Source organism: Anser cygnoides, chromosome 2 (assembly GCF_040182565.1).
Source record: "Anser cygnoides isolate HZ-2024a breed goose chromosome 2, Taihu_goose_T2T_genome, whole genome shotgun sequence".
Taxonomy (NCBI): Eukaryota; Metazoa; Chordata; class Aves; order Anseriformes; family Anatidae; genus Anser; species Anser cygnoides.
The window spans coordinates 41,735,955-41,752,663 of NC_089874.1; the positions used below are offsets into that span (position 1 = coordinate 41,735,955).

General features: G+C 39.2%; 1 protein-coding gene across 1 annotated transcript in view; it reads left to right on the top strand.

Annotated features, from left to right (window-relative positions):
* The first annotated feature begins 1,115 nt into the window (after positions 1-1,115).
* LRRC3B (leucine rich repeat containing 3B) overlaps positions 1,116-16,709 on the top strand; it is a 178,969-nt gene continuing 163,375 nt past the window's right edge. Inside the window, exon 1 of the mRNA XM_066991922.1 lies at positions 1,116-1,133. The gene's annotated coding sequence lies outside the window, so the exon portion shown is untranslated. The remainder of the gene's footprint in view (positions 1,134-16,709) is intronic.

The following is a 16,709-nucleotide window of genomic DNA, read 5'->3' on the forward strand; positions in this document are numbered from 1 at the left end:
AACTTTAAGAAAGACAGTGCACACTTTTTTTCTTGCACTAAAACGAGATCAGCCACACTATTTTTTTTGGCAGTTCCGAATGAAGATCACACAACCTCCTAGGCAAGCAATTCCAGTGTTTTCTTACCCCTATTGTGTGTATTTAAATTTTTGTTTGTTTGTTTGTTTGTTTGTTTTTCCTCTGTGTTGTTAACATGGGAACTAGGTTATGCCCATCCTCTGAAGGCTGAAGCTCTTCCCTCTGGACTCTTGGTAATATAGCCCATGAGCTTCCTGATGTGCATTGCCCACAACTGAATATAGATCTCTTGTGGCCTTATTGGTGTAAATTAACATGTAGCTCAGAATGTATTTTGTGTTATACGTTACAGTGTGGTATCTGATTTTGTACAATAGCATCATATCTTTTGCTCTTGACCCTGCACTAGCACTGCTCCCATCCTAGCACTGCTCCCATCCTAGCACTGCTCCTGGGTTGGGGGGCAGCCCATCACTGCCCTCTCTCTGTTTATATATGTTTATGTTTCATGACAGCTGCGAAAGAGAAGCAAATGCTGGCCTGAAGCAGCCAGTTGGTTTGTGCAGGTGGCCAGTCACAGAGCACTGGGGAGGCAGGGTTTGCAATCTGGATGAAAGGCAGCATCCAAATGCAGCCTGAGGCCGGGCTGCCTCTTAACATGTGGTTTGCCTGTGACAAGACTAGACTGAGGAGATGCAGTTGCTTCCCCCTTAGCTTCCCATCTACTCCTGCTTCTTGCTTAGTCTTAACTAAGACCCTGTCTCAGCTATTGTCACCAGAGAAGCTCCTTGGAGCAGGCAAACCCACCCATCCCAAGGAAAAGAAGACCAGTCCCAGTAGCTTGAAACTACAGTGAGAACCATGTTGGTGACAGGGCACTTCTGCATGAATCAGTACTCCTTCTTTCTTCCCCAGGATTCCTGTCATGATTTTGGTGCTGGTTTTGGTACCATCCCAGTGCCCAGATGAACCTCATGACAGGCTGCACCTGTACTACAGAATGGTTTGGAAGAAATATCCTTGAGGAAAGGAGGTTGGTGTTTTCATCTTCCAAGGAATGAGGGAAGATAATCGCAGGGATATTCATCCAGAGCTCCTGGTACATAACAGTTCGGTAAGAGATGAATATTTATTTTTTACTAGAAATGAGAGGTATTGCAAAAGTGAGTATTTTCCTGTATATACTGAGAACTCAGTTTACCCCTTGGGAACCACTATGTCCATGTGTGCTCCCAGAGCAGAAATAAGAGAGAGATGGGAGAAAATGGCTTTTTATTTGTAGTTAGCTTTTGGCCATTTTGTGCAATTTCTTTCCTGTTATAGGTCTTACTTCTTTGGGAGGATTCTTATGTTAGCTGATAGAGCTTTGCTAAAGCCGGTGAGGATAGGAGGATAGCAGGTTAAACTATTGGAGAAGTACACACTGACGGTTAGGAAATGTCCATGCAAATCTTGACGGGGTTTTTCAGGCCTGTCTTGTTCACTGCTGTAAAACTGTTTCCCAAATGAATAAGTGGGAACTGCTGTGATAAATAGGTATTTGTGTGCTGTTATATGGGGAACTAAATCCAGGGAGTGCTGCCAAAGTTATTTTGAAGATGTGTTTTATTCACCTTGTTGAGCGTGTTTGTTTTTGTTTTTTCAATCTTGTTTCAAATGAATTCTTGGATGATAATTTTAAGATATCAATCTTAAAATTCCCCTTTCTGGAAGAAGAGGACATAGAAATAAGTGCAAAAAAATAGCTTTCCTGATGGAAAGATGTATGGGGATGAGTGACTGATTTGTCCTTTTTCAAGTTCTCTTGTCTTTATCTTTTTGTGTACTTGTACCAAACTTGGCCTCAGATGAATAAAAACAAATCTCATAGTTATGAGATGTTATGCAAAAAGGTGGTACAAAGATAATCCTAACCTTGTGACTTGGCAGGGGATGAAGGTCATGTTTTCTCTTCTTCTTACCTGAAATTAAAAGGTAATCAGGTAACTAAAGAAAGAACTGCATTTATGTTCCTCTCCCCCTGCCCCGCCAATACAGAAGGAGGTAACAGCAGTCAGGGAGGTAAGTTCCAATGCAGCAACATTATTTTGTATGTTTATTAGTAACAGAGAGAGAAATGACTATGTTAATAATCAGTGCAATCCAAATAATCTGCCATCTGGGAAGCGGAAACTTTCCAGTTGTAGGAGTCAGAATCCACTGGTGAAACTTGGACATAGCTGTTGCAGCTTGCACGGTGAAAGCTAAGGGTTAGGATTGAGCAACAATCCTATTCTATTAAACACAATATTTTTATTGCATATTACTAAAAATTGTCGATGTTGTGAATGTACCATTGACTCTGGAGCCCTATGTGAAAGAAAAAAGAATTTTTAGCAAGGAAGCTGCTAGAAGGCTGGTGAAGGGATAAGATACAGGGGAACTTTATAATAGGATACATTAGTTGCATTTAGAAACAACATCACCATCACTTCAATGAAAAAGGTGTTTGTTTTGAGACAAATTCAGGACAATCATGAATGCCTAATTAGGACTCAGAGTTGGTGGAATTAAACATATAAAATTGTCATGTCCAAATCAGTGGAGATTGAGATACCTTCTCAAGGGACACAGCATCAATATCTACCTGTGTCAGGGTTTCTCGTCCTGCATTCTTCGGAAATCCGCTCAAGAATGGGTGTTTGAAGACAAATGGGTGTGGTGGTGAAATTGGTTGGCACACTGCCTTTCCAGGGCCATGAGCTGACCCTGCCCATCTCCCACTGGCTCTTCCCCAGGGCTTCATTCAGACCAGCTGCCGGGGGTGTGCAGTGTCCTACCCCACAGCACCTGCAGGCATCCCAGTATTGCTGCCTCATCCGAAGCACCCTCTGGCTGAGTCTCAGTGTGGGAAACACCGGCCAAGCAATGAGCAAATGCTCGTTATTGCCCCTGTTTCAGAGCTGTTTCCCTCCTTTACCCCCATATTGTACTGGTCAGTGCTAGGGGTGTGAGGTTTACAGCCCTGAAGAGGATGTAGCTAAATACTGATCACTGCTGCACAGCAGCTGTTTCCTGAGTGGCAACAAAATTGTTCTGTGTTTGTGAGGAAAGAAAGGCTTATGACACTGATCTTTTGACCTAACTTTTCAACGCAATGATTATCCCTTACTCCCATGTAGTGTGTTTGCTGCAAGAATAATTATATTCAGAACATGTTTTCCACTGAATCATGTATATTCAAGCGTAAGAAGAGGGAGTGAGTCAGGAGTCTGGTTTTAAAAATAATCTGGCAGTTTTCTAAAGCTACACGGATATTGCTTTTCATAGAAAAAGCAGAAAAATATCTGAGGTATTTGCGTTTGGCATGCTGGTCTCAAACATCAGTTGCTCAGAACGTTTTATTTGTGGAAAAGCAGTGGGGAGGAAACAGACCCCCCCAAGACATGTGATAACTGACAGGAAATAAATCAATCTGTATGTGTACTGTCGTGGCTTTCCCTTAAAAGAACACATTTTCCTTGTGCTGTAGACAATAGTTTAGTATGTTAAATTATGTGCTGCAATCTGGAAGGTAAATCCTTCCATAAAACTGTCAGTGTAGATCATAAGCCTGCTCACTGTAACAGCACTCTTTTCCACTTCTGCAATATTCTCCTGGTACAACATGCATTGCACACTGCTTGTGTTTTCTATGAATGATGCTTTGGTAGCACGTCCCCACGTTGCACGGTCCTTGAGAGACTCATAGTCATCGCACCTCTGACAATGTGAAAGGTGGGTGTCACTAAAAGCAGCTTAATGAATTGACGGCAGATGAGCCTTGACGTGAAGATCTTTTATTCCACTTTTTGTGAGCGCATTGGTAACATGCATCATGGATAAAATGATCTTTTTTGAGACATTACGAGAGAGATATTTCTGAGGATAAACAGAGGATTAATTTTCCATGGGAAAATGCAGGACCAAATAAAATCAGTTAAGGGAAGAAATATGTCCACTATATCCCCAGCAAAAACAGTTTTTCTGCAAACTGCATGGGTACACTTGAAATAAAACACTTCTAAGAGAGATTGTCATCAGTATTTTTTTCTGTAAGACTTCACTCTTAAATAGTTATTGTAGATATGAAAGGAAGTGAGTCCTTTGTACCTTAAACTTTAAACTGGGAATGAGACCTAAAGTCAGATTTTCACCTTTGCAATTCTAACTAAAATATCTTAAGTGAGGATTCAAGGAAAGTCAAATATTACTTCTAAGAGGAAATAAGCTCCAAACAGCCTTTTGGCTTTGAAGTTTTTCTATATCTGTAATAATAAAGTGTACAGTTTCAGCCTACTGAGCCTATTGACTCATGATGAGAGAGAACTCTTGCCATCAGTTTCAAAATTACAGGCTGTTGGTTTGACACTGCAGACCTCTCCAGATTAACCTGTTGAATCACAAAGTGATGAAGAGGTTGAAGAGATGTGGACTCGTGGACTATGGATGTTCTCATACCCCAAAATATTCCAATTAATAAAAACTACTCAGAATTTGGGAGAAAAAAAATCACTGAGTTATACGGGCTATTTCTAGAGAAAAATCTATCATATGCAATAAAATTGGTGTCTGAAGTGAGCATTCCAAAAGCAGAAAGCTATTATTTCATACAAATGTGAAGCTTAAAATAATGTTTAGAAAGCTGCATTTTTTTCTGCCTACCCATAAATCAGAGTTCAGCTCAATTCCACTGAAGGACTAGCTGTGCTTTCAGAAGGAGACAGGTTGGAGTCCAAGAGAATAATGAAGAAAGAGCTGAATTACCTAGTTTAAAAGGCCAATAACTACCTGTAAGTCTTTCCAGAAAAGCAAAATAATGCATATGTGTTCTGATTCTTTTTCAATATATTTAATTTAATTTAAACACAGTAAGATTCATTTAAGTAAAATATGATTCAGTCACTCAGGTAAATGCTGTTACTTATTTCCTATGGAAGGAACTTTTTGACACAATATGATCATTAAACTACGCTGGAAACAGAGATTTAAATGCAAGAAGTAATAATTGCATGTTATTAACAACTCCAACCTCAGAACTTAAGTATTTTTCCTCTTGAAACTGGAGCTAGAAGCCATGAATTAAAAGTTTTTGAAGGTTAAATGATCTCCTGATCCTTAGAGCTGATTCTGTCATGTTGTCATCCTGACCTTTGGATGCTTGGTAGAAATGTGTGGTGTTGTTCAGTGGTTGTCTTTTGGTACTGTTAAGTGTTCTGTGAAAAAAATGGAGATTTCAGTCCTTGTGTCTGGACATTTCGTGAACTTCCTAAACTTGTATCTAAACTTTTAAAAGATGTCACTTTTGGGATGTCCATTTAGTATGTCTTGAAGGAACCTGTTCTACAGAGTACCTACAAGTACGTACATCTCTGAAAATCATGTTATTTTGAGGTATTAGAAGATGAGGACTACATTTTTGAAAATCTAGGCCTAATATTGTAAGTCATAGATTTATTTATCATAAGGGATACATTTAGAGTATTTCTACAGAGAAGAATTATGTTACTGATATACTGTGGGTGATACAAAGTCCCCTCAGTTTAGTTTTTAAAAGTGTTTTAGAGAACTGTAGTTTTTTTGAAGTATAGTTTTATTTGCTAAGAACAGCTTTGGGTTGCACATCTGTTGACAAAGACTTATATCTATTTCTACTATAAAATTGTAGCTGTTTTATGTCACTCATGATTTGTTATGAGCAATAACAAAAGATTGGTTGTGTTCTCTCAGGGAAGTGTTTTGCTTCTTGTCTTAGTTCTTTGTAGGGCCCCAACTTCATGTCCGCTCTGTGTATTCCTCCTGTGCTGCAGTTCCTACCAATTTCAGTAACAACAGTTGTACAGTTAATGCATTTAATAGGATCATCCTTCAAAAGATAGTCTTACAGTTGTGTGTCTTTGAAGTATCATTTATCCAATTGCTTTTGTGCCTGATTTATTTTAACATATGAATTTTGAAAGACTGGTAAAATTACAGCTGAAAACTAAAATGATGTTGTTTCAGAGCTCCCCTTCTTGATTGGGAATGTCACAGATGTATATTTTTCAGTGACTCCTTGTGAAAGCAGCTGCACCTTGGCTGGTGCACTAATGGCACAGTGGTGTCTGGCTTATTGCAGAGATCCTTTATAGCAGTATTTACATTGTGCCAGTGACTTGGTGTGGTCTGCCAGTGCATAACTATGAGGCAGAGAACTCCAACTGACTCATTAAATGATCTTATAACCTCCTTTATGTATCAGAATGTCTTAGCCTACGGAAGGACAGATAAGGACAATGCACTTAGTGGCTTGCCAATTTTCCTTTATGTTTGCACTCACTTTTCCCAAGGATAGAGACAGCTATAAGTGCCACTTTTAACAATTGCATATAATAATTTGGAGATATCCCATTAAAAAGGTCCACTCAGGAGTTTTGCAGCAGCAAATTTAAATTTACATTTTTATAGTTATTTTATCCCAGGATAATGTGCTAAAACTGGTCAGCACTTTATGTAGAAAAAGTCTCACAAATGGAGATACGATGCAGTGTGCTACAGCCTTGCAAACAGAATCACACCTTTTTCTATGCCAGGTAGCAAATGCACAGGTTACAATGAAAGTAAATATGCAAGATTTCAACCCCTGTGGCCTTGAGGATAATGGAGGCAAGTAGCAAGTGGATGTGGAGAAACTTCCTTGCTTTTTAAAGTTACTGAAGGCATCTGTGCTATTCAGCAGGTTACGTCACTGGTGGAAGAGGAAACTATGATCTTATTGATGTCAGTGAGAGGTTATCCAATGACATCAGTGGGTCGTGGTTCCTGAGATATGTGGAAGACATTAACTGCATTATTTTCTGAAATTCTGCATGGCTGGAAAATGTGTTTCATTGCTATGACAGCAGAAGCAGCAGAGTGGAGAGTTTTTAAAGTTGCGGCACACACCAAAAGGCTGGCAGGCTGGCTGCAGGAGGTCCTGGAGGAGCTCTGCCTGACTCACAGGGATTTGTTTTCTGGTTTCCTCAGAAATCCTACCGTGCTTTCCAAGTTCCTTGGTCCACCCCAGGAAGAAACTCAATTTTTGCTTGTGAAGCAGTAGAAAAAGCATATACTCCTCCATTTGGATTTGGAGCTAAGAGAAGCTCATTGCAGTTTTGAGTCCATAATTATGATAAAAATGAACATTCCAAAAAAGATACTTTAAAATTTAGATAAATTCTAACAAGGCTGACACTTTAAAATAAAATATTGTGGGGCTTCAGAAAAGTATGTATGGTTAGGGCTTTATTATACTCAGGTTTTTGAACTTGAATGCTCAGATGGGCATATGTGTGTAAGGTCTGTATGTGCATATGTTTCAAATAAAGGAGACTGACAGTCTCCTGTCTGTGATATATAATCACTAATTATGGAGAGAAGGATAGGAGAAAGTTACTTGGGTAAGGGCAAGTGGCAGACGGGGCTGATGTGCAGCAGCAAGACAGATACCTGCTGTATTCATAATTCTGTGTTACAGTACATCTGTGCATGTTACAGTGCACAGACAGTGGCACTGGGGGAACTGCACACATGAACTCAGACCAGTGCTGATATTCTTTGTGGAAACATCATCCACATTTTTAAAATAAGCATGAAATGCCTGGCAAGGTAATGTAACAGGCAGTTTTGCTACTTCTCCTAGAAATGGGTCATCAGAACATAAAAACCTCCTTGCAACATGACTCCCCCAAACTTAGTAAGATGTAAGGTAGGGCCTGTGCCTCACCTTCTTTTTTTTTTTTTTTTTTTTTTTTGACATGTTTGCACATCAAGGCAGGCTGTAAATGAACAGGATAATAAACTAAACATGATCACTCCAGACATGCCACTACTACTTCCCAAAAGATGCAATCCATACAGCTGCACCATGGTGTGCTGGCGTAGCTAGAAGCCAGAGAAGGCAGCTTGAAGTCTGTAGCAATAACGGCACACAAAAGGAAAATAACGTGGGGTGGGGAGAAAGAAACTGTCTGTGAACCTCTGAAGGTCCTGGTTTCTCAGTGCCAAATCATAAGGAAGAACAGGCAGGTGAACTGAAAAGGAAACAGAAAAAAGGAGGGGAATCTTAAGTTAAAGAGGAGAAGCTATCCAGCCCACTCACTCCTTTGGGTATTCAACTAACCTCAGAAGCTAGCTGAGATGCTGGAGCACAGAAGCAAATTTGTTTTTCTTAAAAATCATTATAATGCATTTGTTATTCTGTCTTTTCAGTATGTATTTCAGTATAGCAGATATTAGTTTATTCTTATTTTTATTCCTAGTTATAAAGCCAAGTCTTGGCAACCTGAAGTAAGAAAGCCATCCCTCTTTATGGGAGCAACAGTCCTTAAATCAGGACATTGAAATAATTTGTCAGTTACCAGTACTCCAATCCATTTTCTCCTAGAGTCCATAGAGTGAGAAGGGGGATTTCTGCTTAATTGTGCAAGTTGGCCTGAGCTGCTTATATGAAGGCTGGGGAGGAAAATCTACCCTTTGGAGGGTGATGTTAGCAGGTATGCAAGCAGTACGAGGGAACATGCATGATCTCCAAGGGAGTTTGTAACAGCAGTGCCAGGAGTATCTGATGTTTCCAAGGGCTGGTACAGCTCTAACAATCTACTGGTGGGGCACCCTGCCCTAAAATTCTTTAAATTTATTAAACAAATCTATCAGTCTCTCTCAATTTTCCTATAAACACTTTGTTCTATTGCTAGGTTACAGAAGGGTTTTCTTTACCCTCTGTACTTGTGGTACTGTATGGTTATTAGACTGAAAAGAAGCTGAGCATTTTGGTAGGTAACCAGTAGGTTTGAAATTAATCAACATGCAAAAATGACTTAAATTTTTTTTTTCCTTGCTGGGGAGTAAATTCAGAGCAGTACAGTGGTGGTTTTTTTTGTTTGTTTGTTTGTTTTTTGTTTGTTTTTCATAGCTTTTGTATGTTGTGGGCCTGTATGTGGGCTGTATGAATTGCATCTCTTGGGAAGCAGTAGTGGCATGTCTGGAGTGATCATGTTTAGTTTGTTATGTTGTTCATTTACAGCTTGCCTTAATGTACAAACATGTCAATTAACAAGTTAAATATCAGAGCTTTTGTGTAGGGATAAACCTTTGCCAGATACTGGTAAGTAAATTTCAAAACAAATACGAATCTGACCATCCCACTTCCCAGAAAAGCCTAACTCAAGTTAAAGATAGTTTATTTTATGATATTATTTCTGCTATCATGACTGGAGCACAGTTCTCTTATTGAATGACTTAGTCTTCTGCCCTTTTCGTAGCTACGGAATTGAATAACTCTCTACATTGCCAAACAACAGCAATTTTTTTCTCCATCTAAACATTTTTTTCTGATTTATTTCTCAGATTAATTTTAGTGAAATAAAAAAGTTCTGACCAGAGCAACAGCACTAGAAAGCTTTGTTAAAGTAAGTCTGGCTCCAGTGAATTTGCTTTACGCAGGCTTGAGTCGCACACCTGAAAGAGAATGCACGGATCGTGAGCAGCAAGAGACCTCTAAATCCTAATCCACAATTTCTGCTGGAAGGCACAGATTAGAGTAAGAACAGGTAAAACACTATTGGACTTCTTTAAATCATGCAGTGTCAGTGGAGTTATTGAGGCAGGCTTCTTGGCTGCAACTGCCCTCTGCAGAAATTTGGTGAACGGAGTCTAAGCCTAAATTTAAGCACTCAGTGCTGAATTTCAGAGCAGAGAGAACCTCACAGACAGGGATGCCTGAGCTCTGCGCAATCCTTTCGGCTGAGAGAAGCCTTCAGAGGGCTGCAGCACAGCCACTGAGTAATCAGGCCAGCAATTAAGCTCCGGTTCTCTATTTCTATTTATGTTCACACTCAAAGGTAAAGACAAGCTAATTCTTTTGAACTTCGTTAAAATAGGCCTAACCCATCAGGCCAGAAAAGGAGCAGTGATGCCTGCTCCATCTCTAGGAAGATGCATTTTGATGGTTTGGCAGAGCTGAATCTTGGCAACGAACTTTAGGCCGATGAAATGATGATGTATCTGATTTTGAATTAGTCTAATGACCAAATTCAGAGACAGTCTTGCACTGTAATTATATGGAAAACTGCATTATGAGCTGTAATACATACTTCTTTAGTGGTAAACCCTTACACAGTTCAGGCAGGCTGACTTTTCAGCAAGTTGTGAGTGCAGATGTCACCATCCGCATACCATGTGTATGACACATGGTAACAGTTTTATACCATTAATATATGTCCCCTCAGCAGCACATTAACATTCCTTGCTGAGCATAGCTCGTGGATGGGCTCCAGCTTCTGAGACTGAGGTTGCATTTTAAAAATTGAATATTTTTGCATTTGTTTACACTCCTTTTTTTTTTCTGTGAATATTCAAAGAGATGAGTCTACTGGCAGAAATGTTCATGGAAACAGCAAATTGTAAACTAACATTAGAAGATACTGCAATGCTTTGAGAACCTGACCATGTGAGTTGACTCCATTTGGGCAAAGAGAAAGGATGGTTCTTTGCAAGAATACTAAGAAACAGTCAAAATTTTAGTTTTTACTTTTTTTATAAACCTTCTTCAGAAGAAAAAAAAGTATGTATTTTCTCATGCTTTCTGTAACACTTGAACTGGGGAAAAGGAAATTGACATTCTTGTCCTTCAGAAAATTCCTATTTCCAACAAACCCCTGCTGTTATAAATCTGACAACATCTGAGACTATCAGTGACAAATTTCATGCAGGTATAGGAATAATGTGAAAGCAAATGCAGTGCAGCAATAATATTACATCTCCAAGGCTGGTTTCCAAGGCTGCTCCTTTGGTGTATGGTTGAGAAGAGCAATAAAAGTCTTGGTGTGCATTAGTCAGGGAACAGCTGAGAAGCAAATTCCTTTGCACTGCCATGATCTGGGTGCACAGTCAGGAATAGTTTTGCTCACCCTGGGGCATAGTCTGTAATATCCTGATAACGTAAGTTACAAATATGGTGGTTTTTTGTTTGTTTGTTTGTTTTTGTTTGTTTTTTTAGTGTCTTCCCTATCCTTCTCTTTTCCCTTTCAGAGTCCATTTTCATCATGTGTTTGTACCAGACAGTATTAATTTTGCTTGATTGTTTTGTCTTTACTATTTTGACTCTTTCTTCCCTTTTCAGTTTTCATTCTTCATGAAGCTGAATGTTATTGCTTAGCATCCTATTCTTTTTATCATCCTCATTTCATATCTGTCCATCAGCATTAAACACTATCAGTTTTAAGCCTTTGAATGATCAAAGCAATTCAGGTTCTCTACTGCATCTGTTTTCCTTTGTTACTCATTCTTTCATTGTTTCTGTCATTCATGCAAGATGCGTCTGCCTTTTCAGCCTTTTCCCTGTGTTTCATGTAACTCTGTTTTAAACTTTCTAGGCCATCTTACCATTCATTTCACAATTCCCACACCTCCCATTTTGTTATTAACCTTGACTATGAGACATTGTCAAAAATGCTTTCAGAAGTGAAAACAACACAGTCATGTGAAAGGGAAGTCTTCTGATACCTGTTAAAACATGTCTTCTTTTTAATTTTGAAGGTCATTGTGTTCATTATCTGCAACTATTGGCTTTTTGGAGGTAACTACAGCAATCAGAGGAAAGGGTGTTTTAAAATGTAAGTCTCAAAACTGTGAGCATTGAGTCCCTCTCCCATCCCAAGAATACCGGCAAGTTTCTTCTTGCTGTTCTGCAAATGAAAGCCATCTCTTAAGGCTCTTTCCCTGCCATCACGAGCAAGCCCACCTCTTTTTTTTTTTTTTTTTTTTTTTTTAAATCTTGTCCATCACCTCTGTGGGTATCTGCAGAGGGTTTACTTGGGACTGGGTAACCTCAGGGAATCAGCAGCTCTGGTAGCACCTGAGTTGTGTTTTGAGTGGGGATCCAAACCAAAGCTTGAGTCCCAGGTATGCCAGAGTGCAAACTGGTTGTCACCATGGTTTTCATGGTCTTCATGAAAACTCTGGGTCAATTCGGAGAAGAAATTTCAAGCCCTTAGTACAGTCACTTGTTCTGTATTGTTACAGCCCACTTGCTAATGCTGCTGAGCAGGCTGAAGAGAGGTTGGATGATTTTGTCCTTGGGCACCTGTGCCAGACTGGCTAATTTACATAAGTTAGCCTTTAAAGGTGTGAAATGTGATTTACCTTTGGTATTTGCTCTTCATATATAACTGCAACCTAGACAGCCTTGTCATACTCTGCTTTATTTCATGGTGCTGCCTGTCCAGGTATATATGAGCAGGTCTGAACTTCTAAAGTTCTAAGCTTTGGTATGCCTCTTGGCTGAAAGTGATGTAGTAAAACTCAGAGTTCATAACAACCTTTCTATGTCAAAACACTAAAGTTTTACATTTGTCTAATATACTTTTACTTGGACCTTAGAACTCTCATAAAGTATTTGCTCATGTTGACAATTTTACCTGTTCTCCTAACACAAAGAATCCTAGTTATTACTTTGTCTGACACTTTTGGGCAATGAATTTCATGGTAATTATTGTTCTTACCCTTTGCTTTCTTCCCTCATATAACATTGCTTGACACTTTCTATAATTAACCAGAAAAGCTTAAATATTATCCATGATTCACTGCTTTCTGCCAGAGCTAAACCTTACTCTTCTTTCCATGTCTGGCTGGTTAAAATGCTAGATGCGCTCCACATCAGTGCTCCACATCAGCTCCAATCATTTTCATCACCCAGTACTAAAGGCATCTTGAATTAACTATCTTGAAGTGTTGTGACCTACACTTATGTTTTTCAGATTAGTTACGCAAATAGCCCCATTCTTAATGGAAGATGGTGAGGGGTGAGAACCACTGCTACATTATATATTTACAGAGTACTGTAAAATCCTGCTTGGAAGTCAATCCTTGCACCATCAGAGGATGAAGTTAACCTAAGCTATTGCAGGCTGCCTTGATGGGACTGCATAGTACCTTTTCCGTCTTGAGTAAGGTCTGTGGTGGAAGTCGAGGTGATTGTTTTTCCCTGAAGAACTTTGCTTTGTTTTAATCCAGGCATACCATCTCTGTCATTCCATACAGCAAAGACAAAATTTGCATGGTCTTAGGGTGGAGCAGCAGGAAGTCCAAGATCAGTCTCTTCTTACCCAGCTGAGATGAGGTCAGAAAACAATCCCTGTGGCAATTGCCTGCATGTTAAATCTGAGTGCTGGGGCACCCCAACATGCTTGATAGGAAAATCTGTAATCACATAAATAGTAATAAGAAATGTTTCTTCTTACCTTCCCTCTCCAAACTTATGAACCTATGTATTCCAGAAATTACACTGGTCTGAAGTATAGGATGAATTGTATTGAACTTGATGTTCTTGATGGTGTTTTCCAACCTACATGATTCTACAATTCTATGATTCTATGATATTCTGTATTAAATTTTGTGGCAAGTTTAAGATGAACTCCTCTGAAAACCAGAAATATGAACTTTGTTCAAGAAGGAGGAAAAATCTTCATCTGTTTGAGGTAGACCCTTAAGGAAGGATAGTAGGGAAGTCCATAGTGATCACTTCTTATGATTAAAAGAAATAAGATGACAAATAGCACTGAGAATTTTAGAAGGCTATCATGTAAATCAGGCACATCACTGGTAACCTTATCTAGAACAACATGTACTGTTCTGCTGCTGTGTCTTAGAAAAGATTTCTTTAAAATAATTTTAAAAATATAGAGGAAAGGAAAGGACAACAAGCTTGCTTAGCAGCATAGGAAACTTAGTGGTTTCCTTAGATGAGAAAGAAGAAAAGATTAAAAGCAACAGGAAACAACATCTCTGGGACACAATCACTGAGCAATAAGATATGTTTCCATTTCTTTTCACCCTCCAGGAACAATTAATGATTATCCAATGAAACTAAAATACTGCAAATCCAAGGAGAGATTTCTTATGATCAATAATGTGGGGACTCATTCCTGTAAACATCTGAAGAGACTTTTTTTTTTAACTTGAACATGGAGGGGTTTTTTTTTGTTGTTGTTTTGTTTGTTTTGCCTTTTTTTTTTTAAAAAAAAAAGAAGACTGGAAAACCATCCATATATTAGTCAGGAAGGAAAAATGATTTGGGGCTTTGTTTTGAATGACATCCCTTCTCAGGGCAGCACCTATCACATGCTTCAGTCAACACCTATCACATGCTTCAGTCAACATTATGATAACCTGCTGCAGCAGCTAGGAGAGATGGACTTGTGCATATAATTAAAATATTTTCCTGACTCTTAGGTAGATGACCCAAATGTTACCAGTAATCTGTTGCCTCACCAAAAGCATCTATTGCTGTCTACAAACTGTAGTTAATATGGATGGCTGACCAGGGCTGGTGCAACTGTTCGTACTTTTTTTCTTTTAGTTATCAGTGGCTGATAAAGCTTGATGAAGCTCCCAGTTTACCAAGCTCCTGAGCTCCTGATTACTAAAAGTGGGATGATACACTTGGGACCATCCACTCTCTTTGGTGTCAAAAAGAGAACGCCTTTGATTCAACCCATCATGGCTGTTCTTATGCTCATCAGGAAACAGGAAGTTTGCTTTCTGTTAGCTATATGCCAGGGAAGTAATGCAAGGGTAAGTAAGGGAAGTAAGCTTTTACACTTAGTGCATAATGCCTAGATTTTAAAATAATCAAGAAGTCTTTATTATTCTAAAAAAAAAAATGAACTTTTAATATAGATATTATCAAATTAATAGTATCTTCATTTGTGGATATATTCACTGTAAATAGCTTAATCATTTTTCTGATGCCAGAGTGCGTCTTATCTGATGACTTTTTATGAGCACATTAAAAAAAAAAAGGTGGCATATTTGATAAGTCTCTATGGCTTCCCTAAGGAGGGGAGAGAAGGGAGGGCTGAGTGATTAGAAGTCTGATTAGTGCATAATGAGGAACTTTACTTTCTAAAATAAAATTAGAGTAATTATGAAATGACATATTCACGTATCGGTGCAATGACTTTACTAGGGTTGCCATAGAGCTAGAGATCATAAATATGTGGAACCACCATAAATTCTGACACTACAGTGAGTTTTAGGGGCTGAAACAATCTTGTAGAGAATTTGACTTTTGAGGTCTGGGTGGTGGCTGAACCCACTGCCTGACAAATGGACATGGGAAGGGACACATTCAGCAGCGGCATAGCATCCCTGTCATTGTGAATGAGACTGTGCCCCAAGGCATTTGTGTTAGGCTAAAAACATTTGCAAGGGGTATGATTCTTTATTTTGCAGTTGTTTTGCCTCAGTCTTCCTAAATCTTTCTTCCTTTTGCTTCCTCTAGCTTGTCTCTGACTCTTCTTTACATTTTTTATGTGGTTTTAAGGATGCACACACCAATAGCATCTCTCTGTTGGGCTGCAAATGACCTGTTGATAGAGCCACCTATACAGACACTTGGCTTAGAAATTGCATCCTGAAAGTCATCTAGCCAAGACAGCAGGGGGATGGCACCATAACAAGAGTATTGAGGCAATGCGTTCCACCCTAATGCTGACCCTGCCCCCTGGTCTGAATGGGAATGTCACTTATTCTTTTTTCCAGGGGGCACTCTTAGGACAAACTCAATACATAAACAAATGTGAGTCTTGCTGACTTCACCAGGAGCTGAAGTTCTTCATAAACAAAGACAGCAGCAATGGTCAGCACTGCTCTTCTCAGGAGCATCTTGCCCCAAGAAAGTGCATTGTTAATTTTGCTGTCCAGATAAATGACCTGTCGCTCTCCATAAAGAAGAAAGGATAAGATGCCTGCCATTTTTTTCTTTCTCTCTCTCTCTTCTAACCATCATTTCATTGGTTAAAGCATTTAAACATGTTTGTTTAGCATAAAAGTAGTAAAGTCTAATTCCTTTTTTTTTTTTTTTCTTTGCCTATTTATTACAATCTCTTTAAATGGGGCTATATTTGATACAGTAGACTATTCGGTTTTGTTTGTCATATAATAAATTTTCTGCACCAGTTTGTTACTATAACCTTGTTATGGCTCTATAACTTTAAAGTAGGGCTTGGATCTACCAAAGTCTTAATCAGGCAAACGAAGATGGGATATGTAATCTGTTCGTGCTGAGATTTCAGTGCATGCAACCCACCCACTAGAAATACTTAGAAGAATCTTTATGGAGAAGAGCAAGAACCTTCGTGTACATACACAATGCATCATTAGAAAGGCAAAATAAGAGAAGGTCATTGTGTTTCAGGAAATTCTGTCTTTGAAATAACTGAGAGCCCACACTGTTTTTAAGAAATATGCACAACAAGCTGCAGAAGAGCACCACAAAGATGATCCTCTAGCTCTTGGGTGGGAGATACTAATATAAATACAATTCCCTTCTGCTATTCAGACCTCAAATCCTCAGATCATTTTAATCTTCACGGCTATTATCACATGCCTCCAGATCATCCTCTGAAACAAAAGACTGAAGCAGGAGATAATGAATTATCTGACAAGCTTCAGAGGTGTATTTTTAAGGTGAAAGAAATGATACAGTCTTGAGATGTTCAACAAAGGGCTACTTCTTTCTGCACGGCGATGCTGTTCGGAGTGCAACACTCAGTCCCCACGGAGCCAGGAGTAACATGGGGCTGGGAAACTGCCTCTCCCAGGCTGATCTGCACGGTCACCATGATGCCCCTAGGAAACTAGACTGCAGAGA